The sequence below is a fragment of the Pinus tabuliformis genome, chromosome 8 (assembly GCF_031772625.1).
Source record: "Pinus tabuliformis cultivar Carrire ecotype Pingquan chromosome 8, CPIR1, whole genome shotgun sequence".
Classification (NCBI taxonomy): Eukaryota; Viridiplantae; Streptophyta; class Pinopsida; order Pinales; family Pinaceae; genus Pinus; species Pinus tabuliformis.
The window spans coordinates 215,807,010-215,824,948 of record NC_142294.1 but is presented as its reverse complement, the minus strand read 5'-3'; the positions used below and the strand labels follow the sequence as shown (position 1 = coordinate 215,824,948).

At 35.4% G+C, this 17,939-nt stretch overlaps 1 pseudogene across 1 annotated transcript; it reads left to right on the top strand.

The window, feature by feature from the left end:
• The first annotated feature begins 14,887 nt into the window (after positions 1 to 14,887).
• On the top strand, positions 14,888 to 16,710 carry LOC149234910 (zinc transporter 8-like; annotated as a pseudogene). The gene is made up of 3 exons (XR_016268239.1): positions 14,888 to 15,618; positions 15,712 to 15,861; positions 15,973 to 16,710. The product of XR_016268239.1 is annotated as a zinc transporter 8-like (transcript).
• The last annotated feature ends 1,229 nt before the right edge of the window (positions 16,711 to 17,939 follow it).

The following is a 17,939-nucleotide window of genomic DNA, read 5'->3' as shown; positions in this document are numbered from 1 at the left end:
GAAATAATAATATTCTTTTGTCATATTAAAAATAATTAAAATTAAAATTAAAATTACAAAACAAATTATCAGGAGATCTTAATACAACTATTTCAATCATAGTAGATATTAATCTTCTTCTTCATCAACAACAACATGTAAAACATTTATAATTACCTATAATAAATACAAGTATGATAGGGATTTTCAAAAATGAAAATTTATTATTTTATAGATATCATAAAATTATGCAATATTTGTTATTTAAAAAAATTAATACCCAAATATTTTCATGTGATTTCCACATATTAAAAAATTTCCACAAGATATCCACATATCACAAACTTTACTGATGTACAAATGTCAAAAACCTTTTTCGCTATACAAATATTATGAAGTTTGTAAAGGTGGTGTATAGCTATTCTATGTTTCGAAGATTTTTGTCAGAATCATGTGAGACAATTTTTGGTCATATTGTGAATTTTTGTTATTTAGAATGCATTCAGGAACACATAAATAGATTTAATGCCATGAAAAACTTCTAAGGCACTTAGATTGTGTAGATTTAAAAGCTTAGACTTATGATTCCAGTAATTCCTTATCGAATTTAGGGTAAATTTGACCAAAAAATATGCACTACGAATCTCCAAAACTTATAACATAACTATTGCATGTGTTGAAAAACTACCAAACTTATAAGAAATAGACTATGACCTTTATAAATTCTTCAAAATTTATCATAAGAAACAAAGATATTCAAATTAAGATCCACATACCAAAAAATTTATGATTATATAATTTTAGATTTAATTGTCATCGCAAGATTTAGTGTATATTTGAGTTAAATACTAGTCATTGCATACCCTCATTAACTAGCTATGGTTAATGAAAAAATTAAGGGTTGGCATCCTTTTAAGCCATCTTCATTCATAGATTTATTATTTTATTTTTTATTTCACTCATATGCAATATGTAAATTTTCAATACTTATCTTATGAAAATTATTTACCAAGCTTGAGTTCATCTCCCTTGGTTGAATGACGTCACTAATTTCTTAGAAACTAACATATTGATTTTATAATCCAAGTTTTGAGAGGGAGATAAATGACAGGAAGAGAACAAGGGGTGCAGAGGAGGACGGAGGGATAAACAAATTATGGGGGGTGTAACAACCCCTAGTTGATTTTCTATGTAAATAAAATAAGACCAGGGTCATGAGACACATATTCCAAGATGAATGTTGGGAAAAACATAGTGATGGGTATCGCTGGTGATTAATTTATGGATGTGGAAATTGGAAAAGGTATTGGAAAAGACAAAGTGACATTAATTGTCATTTATTTATGAAATAAAGGAAAATAGGAAAAAAATAACGTGAAGAGACACATATTTACATGAGAGGAAAGTTGAAGGAAAAATGAAGAAAATAGAGGTCTCAATGATAAAAAGGCTTCTTAGAATTAGTTCACAACATTTTGTCAGTTCAATTTTAGAGCTATTTTTTATTCTCTCATTCTCTCATACTCTTGCACACTTAGATAAACCTTGGAGCACTTTAGCATTCATTTTGATTGCAGAAAGAAGGCAAGGTAAAGTGGGAAAGCATAAGGGAGAAGTTGGATCAACAACTATAGCTCAATTTCTTTGCAGGTAACAGGTTGCATGTGTGTTTTCCTTGTCGATTTCTCGATGTGTGGAATATGAATCTGATTTTTCGGTTAGTATTTTCATTGGGATGGGGATTTTCCTGGAGAAAAAATTGTTTTATCCTTGCCTTGCCATTTCCTAGATAGTCATTGTGTTGTGGGTTTTTCTACTTGATGTTTTTCTAATTGGTGGTCATGTACCTTATGGTTGTGGGCTGGAATAAATGCTCTGGAAACCCTAGAACAACTTGGATTGAGTTACTAGTCTTGGAGCCTAGGTTGGGAAAAATGCTCTGGAGCCCTTAGTGGGTTGAGATACTAGTCCCTGGAGCCGGGTTAGACAAACGCTCTAGAGCCTTGGAGGGCTATGGGTTGAGTTACTAGATCGTGGAGCTCTAGAAAACTTGGGTAGAGACTGCTTTGGTTGGTGTTAGTGATGTCTAATTGTGGAGGTGTAATCAATGTAGTTGAGGGTAGGCATGGCTTGGCCTCTCGAAGCCCTGGTTTGATTTTGTCTTAGCTTATTCCATGATATCCCACATTCATGCTTGGAATATGGCGCGAGGGTGATTGGTTGAAAGAGATATTTGGTTCATCCAAACCTATGGTCGAGTGGTGCGTGGAAGTCCCTGACTTGGTTGGTATTTTCCTATATTAATATGAGACATTTTCCTATTGTGATCTATGAGAATTTGTAGTGATTATGTTCATGATATTATGGTTGGGTTTCCATGGCTTCTATGTTGGTTATTTTCTGGTTATATGTTTGTCATATAATGTGTATTATATATGCCTATTGTTATGAATTATTTAGTTATTGATCGGTTGATGAATGTATTGACTAATAAGTGTTGTTGTAGCTATGTGGAGAGGACATAGGGACTTCTTGGTGATTCTCAAATGAATATTAGACTATCATGGTTAGATATGCATACATGACATGTAGCTTACATGTTTACCATGTGTTTGGCGAAATATTTATCATCAACTAGGCATGTCCTAGGTTAGTTGTTAAATTTTTGTATGAAAATCTTTGTCATTATGTCATTTGTCATTCTAAGAAGTTACATGCAGTTTTCGGAAGAGGTATGGAGGATGGCTTAGAAAGGTATCTCAAATATTGAGGCCGCACCCTCTGAGCTAGAGATTTTGGGCTATAAACGCACGGAGGTAGTGTTGTGTGTGCAGCCAGAGGCCTATAACCACCACCTGTCCTTTACAGATCCCTCCACCTAAGGTAGAGGTTATCCCCAAGATTCCCAAAGGTCCATTATGTCAAAATTATACTTCTACTAAAGAGGCCCATACTTATAGCATAGTAGATGTTAGGTCCCTATAATACTAGTGATTACCCCATTACTATTGTAGTTGTATCCCTTATTAATATTGTTGTGCCCCTATTGCCCCCATACTGTTATTACTGTGCCCCATAGAATCCCTCTATTGTTATGTTTGTGCCTTTATATTATTATTGTTAGGTCGGCTGGGTTATATTGTGACTCTTTAGACTCTTATATATAGAAAGGAGGTTTTTTCATTTGAATCATTAAAGAATCATTCATATGTGTAATGTAAAGGAGGTTACCCCCTCAAAGAGGCTGAATTCTAAGGCGTTGATCTATCTTTTCTATCTTTTTGTGAGATGGTTTCATAACATTTGGTATCAGAGCTTTGGATTCTAGGGTTTCGCTGCTTCAAATAGGTCATCATGGCATTTTCGCAATAACTTTTTTCCTGCGACGTTTCAGAAGCGGAAAAAACCCATTTGATATGAAATCGCACTAAACCTCAGGTCCGAATTTCAGAGCTTTTCGCACTGTATTTGCGGAGATATGATCTGAGGAAGTTGGTCTTTTTGCAGACTCCTGAATTACATTCCAAACAGGCGACCTGGCGAAAATCATCATAACATTCTCTCTGAGCATCAGGTTGAAATTTCGTAAGAAGATACAGAAAGAGGACTGACTGTAGTTTCTTGTATATATTTTTCAGAGCCAAAGGTTGAAACAGGGACATGTGGCATGTCATACAAGTTCTCTCTACTGAACTAGTCTATAATCAGGTCACTGTGGGATATTGGGCATAACTCTTCCTTGGAGAATCCAATTTGGATCAGACTAGTGGCATTGGAAAGAGGACACAGAGGGATACTGCAGGTCACAATTTCAGAACTGAATGATCCAAAATTACAAAGATACATCAAAGGCAATATCGAGCTCCTACAAAGTGAAAAAAGGTGTGTAGACATTTTAAATTTTTTTCTTAAGTTTGGTTTGAAAAATTATTTTGAAAGAAATCAAAGGGCATAGTAGAGCATTATTATCGGTAATTGATGCCCCGAGGAAAGAAAATGCAAACACCTAGTAAGCAACCTGAAAGCTCTAGCATGACTCATGAAGAAGAGGAAGAAATGCTACATGATATATCAAAATTACAAGACCAAGTGCAACAAATGTCACTCTCACAAAAGCTAACAGAAGCTAAGATAAATGGCATGGAGTCTAAGATAAAGGGCGTGGAAGATAAGATGAATGGCTTGGAAGCTAAGATGGACAATTTGAAGACAGATTTGAAGACAAATTTGAAGACAAACATGGCAGATTTGAAGCTAGATTTGACAAATTTTCTACAAGAAATACTTACTAACGGTGAAAGGGTAGTAAAGGAAACTCATGATGCGAACAAAAGAAATGTTAATCATGATTTCATAGATTCTAATGTTGGATCGAAGACCCACCATATTCCAAAAATCGATATGAGGAAGTTTGATGGCAAGGATCCCGCAACATGGATATTACAGATGGAGCAATTTTTCGATCTCAATAATGTGCAAAACACACAAAAGGTACGTATTGCAACTCTATATTTGGAACCAAATCAGTTTGTATGGTATCAATGGCTTTGCTCTCATAAACAAATTATCACTTAGGAAATTTTTACAGAATAATTGACAGCACATTATGAGGATACAAAAAGCAACACTTTTTTTAGCCAATTGATAAGTCTCAAACAAAAGGGTTCAATAATGGAGCACATTGAGGAGCTCCAAAAATTGAACATAAGGGTAAAAAATATTCCAGAGGGGCATAGGATTGATGTGTTCATAGGGACTTTAAAGGATAATATCCAACATGATGTTTGCCTTTGGGAACCTGATTCATTAGAGAGGGCATTCAGGTTAGTAAGAAAAATGGAAAGAAAAATTATGGCAACGAGGAAGCATACCACTCACAACTATAAAGATGGAAGTGTTGTTGCCCCTAGTCTTCCACAACCTATAATGTTGACACCACAACAATGGAAGAAAAAAGAGCAAAAGGGCTTTGTTACAGTTGTGATAGCAAATACACTAAAGGTCATAAGTGTGCTGAGAAGAAATTATTCTACATAGAATGTGAAGAGGAATAAGAAAAGGAGCAAGAAAGGTCAAAAGAAGAGTATATACTCTAGGAACAAAGCCTGGATAAAGAAGAAATGAATTCGACCATTACTTGTAATGCATTGGCTGGAATTACCACTCCTCAAACCATCAAGATAGAAGGACAAATCAAGAAGAAAAAGGTAATAGCGTTGATTGATTCAGGAAGTACCCACAATTTTATTCATTGTAAGGTAGCAAAGAATTGAATTGCTTCCTATATCCAACACCAGAGTGTCAAGTGATGGTTGCAAATGGAGGAACAATAAATTGCTTTGGAAAGTGCCATAATATCAAGCTATCCAATATGTATTGAATAGCCCAATGCTTTCCATTCCAATGGGAGGTGTTGATATTGTACTAGGAGTCCAATGGCTACAATCCTTGGGTACAATAGCTTTTAATTTTCAAGAACTTTTCATGAAATTTTCTGCAGAAGGAAAGGAAGCTGAATTAAGGGGTATTGCAGGGAAACCAGGAAAGTTAATAAGCTCTAACGGTATGACAAAGCTTCTAGAAAAGGAACAAAGAGGTGTAATTGCACAATTATGTTCGCTAGATGTTTCCACATCGAATCATCTATTTATCCAGATCTACAAAAAGTCTTGGACAATCATTCCAAGGTATTTGAGACTCCCAAAGGTCTCCAACCTATTCGTGATCATGATCATGCTATTCATCTGATTCCAGGAAGTGTTCCTCCAAACATCAGGCCGTACAAATATCCTTATTCCCAAAAGAGTTAAATTGAATGTATGGTTGCAGAAATGATAGAGGCTGGTATAATTCAACCTAGTCAAAGTTCTTTCTCTGCTCCAGTAGTATTGGTGCACAAGAAGGATGGATCATGGTGCATGTGTCCGGATTATAGGGAGCTCAACAAGCTCACTATTAAAGATAAGTTTCCCATTCCTGTCATTGATAAATTACTGGATGAATTGCATGCATCAATTTACTTCACCAAGTTGGATCTTCGTTCAGGATATCATCAAATCAAAATGAAGAATGAAGACTGAAGACATTCTGAAAACAACATTTAGAACTCATGAGGGTCATTATGAATTTTTGGTCATGCCTTTTGGTCTTACCAATGCACCTTCTACATTTCAAGGTTTGATGAATTCCATTTTCAAACCCTTCCTTAGAAAATTTGTGTTAGTATTTTTTGATGATATACGAATCTATAGCAAGTCTTGGAAGGATCATGTTGAACAGGTTGACAGGGTGCTACAATTATTAGAGGAGAAACAATTATATGCAAAAAGATCCAAATGTTTCTTTGGAGTACAAGAGGTGGAATATCTGGGTCATATCGTATCTCATGAAGGAGTTAAGGTAGACCCTAGCAAAATTAAAGCCATTAAGGAATGGAAAATCCCCACATCCATAAAGCATCTGTGAGGATTTCTCGGGTTGACAGGGTATTATCGCAAGTTTGTTAAGAATTATGGGAGAATAGCAGAACCTCTAACAACATTATTGAAGAAAGATGCATTTTCATGGAATCCAGAAGCAGCAAAGGCCTTAGAACATCTTAAAGAGGCAATGTGCCAAGCACTGGTCTTAGCTATACCGGACTTCACAAAATGTGACGCTTTAGGAAATGGAATTGGTGTTGTTTTAATGCAAGATGAAAGACCCATTGCTTTTGAAATTTGTCCAATCAAGGGAAAGTTTTTACACAAATCTATTTATGAGAAGGAAATGTTGGCAATGCTACATGCACTTAAGAAATCGCGACCATACCTAATGGGAAGACACTTAAAGGTAAAAACAGAACATGATAGCCTTAAATACTTTTTAGAACAAATATTATCCTCTGAAGAGCAACAAAAGTGGGTCACAAAGATGTTTGGTTATGACTTTGAAATCATCTACAAAAAAGGGAAGCGAAATGTGGTGGCAGATGCACTCTCAAGAAAGGATAAGGATGTGGAAGCATTATTGTGTGCCATTTCTATTATCCAACCAGATTGAATAAACGAAGCAAGGGAGGAATGGAAGAATGATGAAGAAGTGTGGGCACTTATTCGAAAGTTACAACAGGATTCCAGTACATCTGATACATTTAGCTAGAAAAATGATTCGTTATGGTACAAAGATCACTTATACCTCTGTAAGAATTCCCAACTCAAACAAAAGATTCTTATGGAATTGCACACTTCTCCCTTAGGAGGGCACTCAGGATTTTTAAAAATTTACCATAGGGTTCAGAAGGAATTTTTTTGGGATGGCCTTAAATCAGATATTCAAAAATTTGTGGCGGAATGTTTGGTTTGCCAACAAAATAAAGTTGAAACAATTAAGACCCCGGGTCTATTACAACCTTTATCCATTCCAAGCCAATGTTAGGAGGAGGCTTTAATGGATTTTATCACAGGTTTACCCAAGTCTGAGGGAAAGAGTTTCATCATGGTGGTAGTTGATAGACTTAGCAAGTATGCACACTTTTGTGCATTATCACATCCATTTAAAGCTAGTACAGTTTCTATGGCATTTATGGAAACAATTCAAAAGCCACATGGAAACCCAAAGATTATTGTAAGTGACAGAGATCCCATTTTCACTGGAAATTTTTGGACATAATTATTTTCTTGTCTCGGTATTCAGTAAGCTCATATCTCATCTTATTATCCTCAATCTGATGGGAAAAATGAGATAGTAAACAAATGTCTGGAAGGATATCTTTGTTGCTTTGTATATGCTAAACAGACACAATGGGTCAAATGGTTGCCTCTGACTGAATGGTGGTATAACACTTCATTCCATACAACAACAAAAATGGCCCCATTTATGGCACTTTATGGATATCAGCCACCATCCATCACATCATATTTAAGAGAAAATTCTAAGGTTCAAGCAGTGGAACATCACATCAAGCATCAACAACAAGTCCTCCAACTCTTAAAGGATAACCTCGTGTTGGCGCAGAATAGAATGAAACAACAGGAAGATCAACATTGCAACGAAAGAAGTTTTGATGTAGGTGATTGGGTATTCCTACGGCTACAACCATATAAACAAATATCCCTCAAGCAAGCTATGAAGGACAATAAATTATCACCAAAGTATTATGGTCCGTACAAGGTGTCACAAAAGATTGGTACTATGGCATACAAATTGGATCTTCCTGCAGCTTCTTGAGTGCACCCAGTTTTCCATGTTTCATGTTTAAAGAAGGTTATAGGCGACAAGCTCCCAGTTCAAACAATATTGCCAGAACGTGACAAGGAAGGAAAAATTATATTGGAACCGGAAGCAGTCACAGAAACAAGAACTTGACAGCTACGAAATTGATCAATTTCGAAGTATCTCATCAAGTGGAAGAACTTATCCGTTGAAGATTCCACATGGGAGGATGAGAATTTTATACAGAATCATCCAGGACTACTCAAGCGTTGAGGACAACACTTTTTTGAAGGAGATGGGCATGTTAGGTCCCTATAATACTAGTGATTACCCCATTACTATTGTAGTTGTATCCATTATTAATATTGTTGTGGCCTTATTGTCCCCATATTGTTATTATTGTGCCCCATAAAATCCCTCTATTTTTATTTTTGTGCCTTTATATTCTTATTGTTAGGTCGGCTGGGTTATATTGTGACTCCTTAGACTCCTATATATAGAAAGGAGGTTTTTTCATTTGAATTATCAAAGAATCATTCATTTTTGTAATGTAAAGGAGGTTTCCCCCTCAAAGAGGCTGAATTCTAAGGCGTTGATCTATCTTTTCTATCTTTCTGTGAGCTGGTTTCATAACAGTAAATGACTTGGTGCAATCTTCTGATGCCATGTCTATGCTGGAAGTCCTTTAGATGTTCCCATCCAATGGAAAGTTCTACTCTCTTCTTTGGGTATTGTGGATCCCCATGAAGATTGTATGATTGTCTTTGACGTTGACAAGTCAGAACATTCTCCCCTACCTTCATCCGTTTCTTTTCAAATACCAGTCTCCATAAGAAACGCCATTGTTCAATGGTGTATTATACATGAAGGTTCCTTCACTTATGTATTGGTTTCTTGTGTTTGGAAGCAAATTGGTTCACCTGACATGTCTCCTTCCACCATCACTTGCTGGCAAGAATGTCTTTATAACATCAAGGTCATTGATGCCCCATTAGATTATAACATCCTTTTGGGTCGTAGGTATACCCATGTTATGTCATATTTTTCATCTGCGGTTCACATTAAGATGTGATTCCCTCATAATGGAAAGATCATCACTACCGACCAACTGATGTACTATGATCCCAAATCTCTAACTTTACCTCAATCCACTATCTAATTGATGACTGGAAATAAGATTGTCTCATCCTTAACCAATGCCTCTCCTGTAGTCTACAAAGATTCCACCTTGCTTGGTGCTTATTATGGTCCACAACCTACTCCATCTAAGCCTATCTCATTCACTTTTTGCATGCTTCAAGCATCACAGCTGCCCATAAGAGGTTTGGTATGCTTTCACCACAGTCAGCACCTCCACAACCTTTTTTTCCCAACTCAATCCAACCTTCTGGTATTACTCATCAAGGTCCCCTTCCCTTTGCTGGTATATCTCCTAGCCCTTTTCATCCCGAAACCATTCCCCTCAGTCTTAACCATCTCAGAATAGTAACCTAGGCCATTACACTTTTGGTCATATACCGTTCTTTTTTCCACCCCCTGGAGTTTATTATACACTTATTATGGCCATGTTGAGTTTACCTAGCATTACCTTAGGGATCCTAGTATGGTACATTGATCCTCCAGCAAACACTCCTCTAGATCAACTCAAACCTTACACTGTTTTTTTCCTGGTTCAACCTGTTGTTCCTGCCCCTTTGTTTTCTTTTGTTCCACAACAACCTCAACATGAACTTACTCATGTTGTGAAAGCATTTGGTGAGGTGGGAAAAACCTAGAAAAATGGAATCAAAGACAAGGCACCCCAACCAACTCCAGCTACTCCTAAGTCGCCAAAGCCTACTCCTCTATGTGCTTTGTGTGAAGTTTTTGGTCATGCCACAAAAATTCTCCTAAAATCCCTCATATAAGGAATCTGGTCTCTGATACCTTCCCTAATTCTAACATTCCCGAGGTCATTGTCACCTTACCCGAGTCAGCTACGAAAAATAGATCATTACGCATGAATCACCCATGTGTTTTATGTGATAATTATGGCCATTATTCTCATTGATGTCCCCATCTCAAACAATTTTAGGATACACTTCAAGTGCTTCATGAATTAGAGGTCGCTCATAGTGAATCCACCTCTCCTCTACCCATGGGTTATGGTCCCACTCCTATTCCAGAAGAGGAGGTTTCTCAACCACCCATCGTGATCCCTCCCCATGATCTCAAGATGGCGGATAGTACCACCCCTATTCTCTACATGTCATCATGCATGGGATTGATATATTGGGACTATCTTGACATCTCCTATGATGATTCTGTTGAACCTTCTTCCATGAACACTTTGGTCTCAACATTAGTAGATGTTAGATATAGTAGTCACTGGTTTCTTAGCCTTGATGATGCGTATGTGAACCTTGACTCTCATGAAGATGCCTGAGGTAGATCCTCTTCATCATGTGATACTTCTTCCTTCAGTACCCCCATATTCCATTCTGATGAAGACATCATGGAAGCCATGACCACCCTTGATTATCCTTCGGATGATATGCACCATCGTACATATGTCTGTCTGCAACAAACCCATGATTAATATGTTGTGGAGTCCAAAGACTACATCCATTGTGAGGTCGATTGGTTCAATAAACCCTTACCTCAAACCCATTCGATCCACATCCACCTTGTGGCCATTACCTTGACACCCAATGTTTGGGTAAGGGGGCATCCAATTTTGAGAGTCTAGGACACACAATTACCCTAATAGTGCATCTCGTAGTGTTGAATCTAGTACCAATATTATTCCCCAATTGTAAAGAGTCTCTAAATTCCCATCTCACTCCAGATCACCATAGGGTTGATCCACTTAATCATTCCTCTATCTTAAATCAACAACTCAGTCCCTTAGACATTGTTGTTGTTCAACCAATATGTCATTTAGGTAAGCATCATTTCATTATATCCGAAGCCACTCTTTGGTATAGTCACGCCATGTATGTGAACCAAGACATTCAACCCATTTGACTTATATATGCAGTACCAAATCAGATTGGTAATACACCATTTCCTTTCTCAAACTGTATCTATCCACACTTCTCACGAGAAGACATCCATAACATAGACAAATGGTGAACCACATTATCAAGAAGTGTTTGGAATCCATTATTCTAAATACATTCAACATGTCCATATCATGCTACATCCATCCATCCGCAACTGGGGGGGAACTTATGCCTCTACATCTACTCATTATCATCTACAAGATCTTGTGCCAGTAGGTCTGAATGCTTGAATCCATTATTTGAAAACTTCAAACAAAATGGCACTTGACAAATTCATCAAACTAGGGGCATCATTCCCACCTTTCAGATACCCCATCAGTTCCCCTCCACCACATATGTTAAGGGGAAATATCTCATGCTTGGAGGCATGATGGCACCCTTGGCCACCTTCTCACTTGATTAACATAAGTCTCAGCCTAGAACCCAATGATCTAGGTATGGTTGATTATCCTTTCATTCCTTGGATAGTTTATCCTACTGACCTCTCCGTCGAGCCATATGCACATCACATATTACAGATAATTTATGCCATCTATTCAAACATTCTACTCTATGTGATGCCATAATTACCACACAGTCCCCTTGTTTGACTTAGTCGGCGGGGATAATCCTAAACCTTCTCTAGTATTTCACTCTTGCATTCCTTTCTTACCTTGATTCTTTATCAGGAACAATCCTTCCATGAACCATTAAGGCCATTTAGAAAAGTCAGGCCACCTACCTGAAACTCATAGATCCAAATTTTTAGCATTTTATTTTTCTGCTACAATCTCCATAAGATTTAGGGCCTTCTCCTCCACTCCAAGTTTTACAACAAATCACTATGCAAGTGACTTGGATTTTGGGGCAAAACAGCCTTCTATAGGAAAAACCATAGATTTTCCATCGTCCATTGTGACCAAATCGTAGCTCTGTTTGATGAACCATCAACACTGTTGGAAATATCTCACCGAGTTCTATAATGGCTATCACTTTGTTTTTGCTAATTTGAAATGTCACTAGGAAACCATTTTTCCATGAGGTCTCACTTTGCTGCTTATTAAAATCAAATTTCTTCATTTGAGCAATCTATACTATGGTACCACTTTACTCATGCATTAGTTGACTAACGTGTCGATTTTATTCATGAGTAGCCATCCTTTACTCATGTTTTAATGGTCCCCTCTAGGCCTCCCCCATGTGGCAACATCATGGAGTCACCCTTGTTTTGAGCATCCAAGTTGAGTCACCCTTACATCTATGGAGTATGTTTCAAGTCCCCTTGAGTCTAGTTACAGTGTTCCATACATCTTTGTGTCGCATCCATCACATTTTGTTCATATTTGGCCCCCAACTATATTGCTCCGTATTTAAAAAGCCCATGTTTGAGTAATTGACTATCATTCAAATTCAATCAATTGCAAATATTTTCTCAAGATCATCGTTAGAATATTTTCCATTTATCATTTTTTAATCCAATATGTAAACTAACCTCAATGTCCGTAAATACTTATTGAAGTTGGGAAAAGAATTATCAATTTTTTTTATAATAAGAGGAAGGGATTTAAAAAATATATTTATTAATTATTTTAAATGTTTTATATTAAGTAATAATTTATTATTATTATATATATATATATATATATATATATATATATATATATATATTTGAATAAAATATATTTATATTATTTATATTATAATAATGTTTATTGTTCTAGGACAGATGATGATCAAGTGTTTTATTAAGATATTTTGTGGTGAAATCTTAAGGGTTGGTGTGATCTAGTCCAGGTGATATCCAATGATTTTTGATAATTCTAATGGCTTATACACCCACTAAAACTCTCTCAAGCTACAAATTATAAATATCAATCATCTAAAAACTCATATTATTTAAAAAAAATAAAAAAATATTATTATAATAAGAAAATATTAAAAATAATAATAATAATCCAGTATAATTTATTAACCTCCGTACCTATGAGTATGTGGATATATTGCCTCACTACTTTTGAATATATATAAATATTTTGATCAATCAATTTTTTTAATAAGTAAAACTATATATACTTAATATTACTTATTTATATAACTTGTTGTTATTACTTTTAAAATGTTTAGATAAATAAATATAGTTTATATATATACACATAATTTAGGTGTTATTGTCTTTTTAAAACTTATATTTTATCACCTTTATGATATTAAAAATGAAAACCATTTTTTTAATATATATATATTTGTATTCAAATTAAATTTTAAAATATTTATTATATTATTAATTTTTTTGATATTTTAATTTAGTAAAAAATAAGTTGATTTTGTTTTTTTTGAATATCTAAGTAAAATTTCAAAGAATTTCAAAATAATATATTATTTTAGACAAATTTTCAAAATATAATTATAGATAAAAGAAGTTGTATTTTAATTATAAAAAAAATATTCATAAATCAAATTTTAACACTCCAATTTTTTTATTGGAAATGGTAAACACAATTTAATGAATATAGTTTAAACATATTAAGATTTGGAAATGTTAGAGTGTAAATTTTTTCCAATTAATGTTAGATGTATTTTTTTGTGGGCCAAAGAATATTGATATAATTTGTCATTTATTATTAATCTCAGGTTATTTTTAATTTAAATATAATAAAAAATTGGAAAAAATTATCTTTTAAATTCAATCAACTATAGATATTTCCATAACATTCCTCACCAGATAAATATTGACATAATATGTTATTTATCATTTTAAATTAATGTCAATATTTAAGCTTAATTTAAACTAATTGCCTACACTTTCATTCTTATCTCAACTTAAATTTAAATTTTAGAATTTAAGTTAAACTAGTATGATTTTGGAAACTTAGTCAAGTCTCACTAGCACAACAAGTTGAGGATAAGCTTCCTTAGCAAGGCCACCCAGGATTGATCCTCAAGAAGGTTTTGCTAACCCATGATTGAACCTCATGAAGGTTATTGAACCCGTGCTATGGAAAAGATACACTAAAATTCAGTTAGCTTTAGGGTTGGTGTGGCACAAGCCGTGTGCCACCCCAAATTATTTTAACGACTTAGATACCCTGAATGGCAATTTCTGAAACCACAAATAAAACATAAATAAGCACATATCACTCGTTAAAAAAAATTGTAAAAACTTAAACTAACGTCAAAGCACTTAAACATTTAGGGGGAAATTTTATATTTTTTATTATCTAAATTCCAACCATCTAAATTCGAACGACTTTGTTTACCCATAAAAATAGTTATATGCATGTACTCTAAACCTATTTAGATTCGAACCTTTTCCAGTTTGATTTCTCCTCATGTACCCTGGCCTCCCTGTTTGCTTCGTTGAACACTTACGGAGTCACCCGAGGTGCAGGAATGTCGACATATTCGTCATTTTATAGTATACGGTTCTGTTTACTTCCAAATGTGGAGCATGATTGTAGGACTTCGCTGGTCACCCGTGAGTAAAGACAATAAAGTTCCCAGCAAGGAAATAGGGAGGCAGTGCAATTGACGATATTAAGATCACATTCTTTGGACTTTCAGAATGGCTATGAATTGAAGCTGTTAAGTGTCGATATTATGAGGACATTCTTTGGACTTTGATAAAGAAGTGCGCGTTGGGAAAATAAATTAATTATTACATTTTGTTAGAGGGAGATATTTATGCATAGTAATCGTAACAAACCAACGCGGAAGCAGTGCAAGTGTCGATATTATGAGGACATTCTTTGGACTTTGATAAAGGGGTGTGCGTTGGGAACTAGATCGCTGGAGTGTGAAGAATGGCAAATGCTTCAGCCGCCATGAAATGCATCATAGCTGGTGCGACCATGGCCTTATGTTCCATGGTCAATTTTGTGGGTGCAGAAGAGGATACTTGCTCTGGTAAAGACAGTGAATGCAGAAACAAGACAGAAGCTCTCCATTTGAAGATTGGGGCACTCGTATCTATTCTTGTGGCAGGCACTATTGGGGTATGTTTGCCTGTTCTGGGCAGGACTTTCCCTGCTTTAAAGCCTGAGAGGAATATATTCTTCGTCATTAAGGCTTTTGCTGCCGGAGTGATTCTTGCTACTGGTTTCATCCATGTTCTTCCTGATGCCTTCGAATCTCTTACCAGTGAATGCTTAAATACGAATCCATGGGGCAACTTCCCCTTTGCTGGGTTTATAGCAATGATGGCCGCAATTTGTACTCTCATGGTGGATGCTCTGGCCACTGGTTACTACGAGCGCTCTCACTTGAGAAATCAAAACAAAGAGAATCATCTTACTGGGGTGCAGATAGTGGTGGGGGGAATGACCCAGAACATCAGAATCATAACTCACATGGTACACATGGGCATGCCCATGGATCCAATACTATAACTGAAGGTTCCACTATTCGTTATCGTGTGATTGCGCAGGTAAAATTCTAAGATTCAAACTCCCAACTGCAGCTTTCAATAGCTATATTATTAAATTTAACATCATGCAGAATGGGACATGGTTAATATCAGGTGTTAGAGTTGGGTATTGTTGCTCACTCCGTTATTATTGGAATCTCATTGGGCGCATCTGAAAGTCCCTGCACAATTAGGCCTTTGGTGGCGGCCTTATCATTTCACCAATGTTTTGAAGGAATGGGCCTTGGTGGATGCATTGTTCAGGTAATAACTTTTATCCCTTAAATCTTCAAAAATTCAACTAGTATAAAGCAGGAATATTTACATTGATAATAAGGTTGATTGATTGAAATCTGTGTTTTTTGAGTGGAGCAGGCGGGTTTCAAGAATAAGTCGGCTGCAGTTATCCTTATGACATTCTTCTTTGCTGTGACAACGCCGTTTGGTATTGCACTAGGAATTGGGATCTCGTCGGTTTACAACGAGAACAGCCCCACTGCACTGATCGTTGAAGGGGTCTTTAATTCTGCGTCTTCGGGAATTCTGATATACATGGCTCTGGTGGATCTTATTGCTGCAGATTTTATCAATTCCTCTCGGATGAAACAAAATGGAGCGCTTCAGCTGTCCTCATACCTCGCTCTCTTGTTCGGTGCAGGGGCCATGTCTTTGCTCGCCAAATGGGCTTGAAATTTGATAAAATCTTTTTCTTACAAAATCTCATATATATATGTTATCTTTGTTGAATTGCCCACAAAACATGAGCCTATGTTGAAATCTTCCCAGAAAGAAATGCCAAAAACATCTTTAACACCTATATCTTTAATTGATAAACTGGAGCAATCTCTGGATAGGTTAAGGAAGCTTGTGGCACCTTGATGTAAGGGTGATATCTGGGATGCCATGCTGATAAGTATTTATTTTGTTGTTTATGTATATATATAGCAAAAGATTATATGTACATACAGTATGTAATAGTGAATGATTAATCATTAGAGTTGCTTTACTTTTTGTACAGGAGAAACATATGTAAAATTGCTCCTTTGTATCTTTAAGCAGATTGAGTTGCTTTACTTTTTGTACTGGAGAAACATATGTAAATTGTTCCTTTGTATTTTTAAGCCAGATTGTTTGGAAGACTACTCACGTGTCATAGAACTAATAGTGAACTTGACATTTTAATATTTTATTTATATAAAAGCGAGAGACTCAAGTAAAAAGACACCCATACGGATTAGCTGTTTCCTATAAAATTTGGGGAAACTTTTAGCCTTTCCCTACACCCTTACCCAAGTTCTCAGCGTTCCCACTTTCCCAACCCTCATGCAACACAGACTACAATTATTTTCAAATATGATTTTCCATAGTCCATAATTTTCCTACTAATAACCTTGTTACATTACAGTGTTTTTACCTAACTTTACAGAATTTCTTCAAAATAACATTAAAAAAAAATCCAGATTTAAGAGAAATAAATATCTCACAAAATTTCTTCAAAATAACGTTAAGGAAAAAACAGATTTAGAAGAAATAGATACTTCCAACCTTCGACATAATATCGTTGACATAAACAGCAATATATAATTTTCCAAACTCCTTTCTTGATACCCTTTTAGATAAAAAGTCCACTATCTAATTTTGATTTTCCTCGCTGTAAAGAAACCAAATAAAATATTCTAAAAAGAGCCTCCCAAATTCCTAATATGACTCATCCCGTTAAATAAGATAACTCGCTAAAAATAAAACTACCCTTAACCTATTAACGTACCCATCCTTAAATTTGTGACCGTACGTTGTCAGTCGATGTAAATATGGAACACCCACTTTTGAAAATAGAGAAGGGGTACACTGTTCCAACTGAATATGGCGGTCTTATTGATGTGCCAAAGAAGTCTATCGACAAATTCGTATCTTGCTTTTGGTTTAAGGAATTGCCTTTAAAGAGATTTTTTTGAAAGTTTTTTTGGTGAGTTTTTTTTGTTGAAATTTGGTCGCAATTTATTGAAATCGTAAGTTTGATAGTTAATTTTTGCACAATCAAAATATCCCAGGGGTTTTTCAAGGTGCTGAATTCAAATATACAGTTAAAAAACCATTTTAAATAATACAAATCAAAATTTAAATTCAATTTTTTTTGATCGAATTTCGTCATTAAATTTCGTCATTAAAATCTCCAAAAAAATCACACTAAAAACAACTCCTTTGTTTAATCACAAAATACGACATTGACATAGTCTAATCCTGGAAGAGATATTAAAAACTTTTTTAACATCACATGGATTAAATGTTATCTCCGCTTATATATTATCAAACAAAAAGTCTTTGGTTTCCAAAAGAGGATA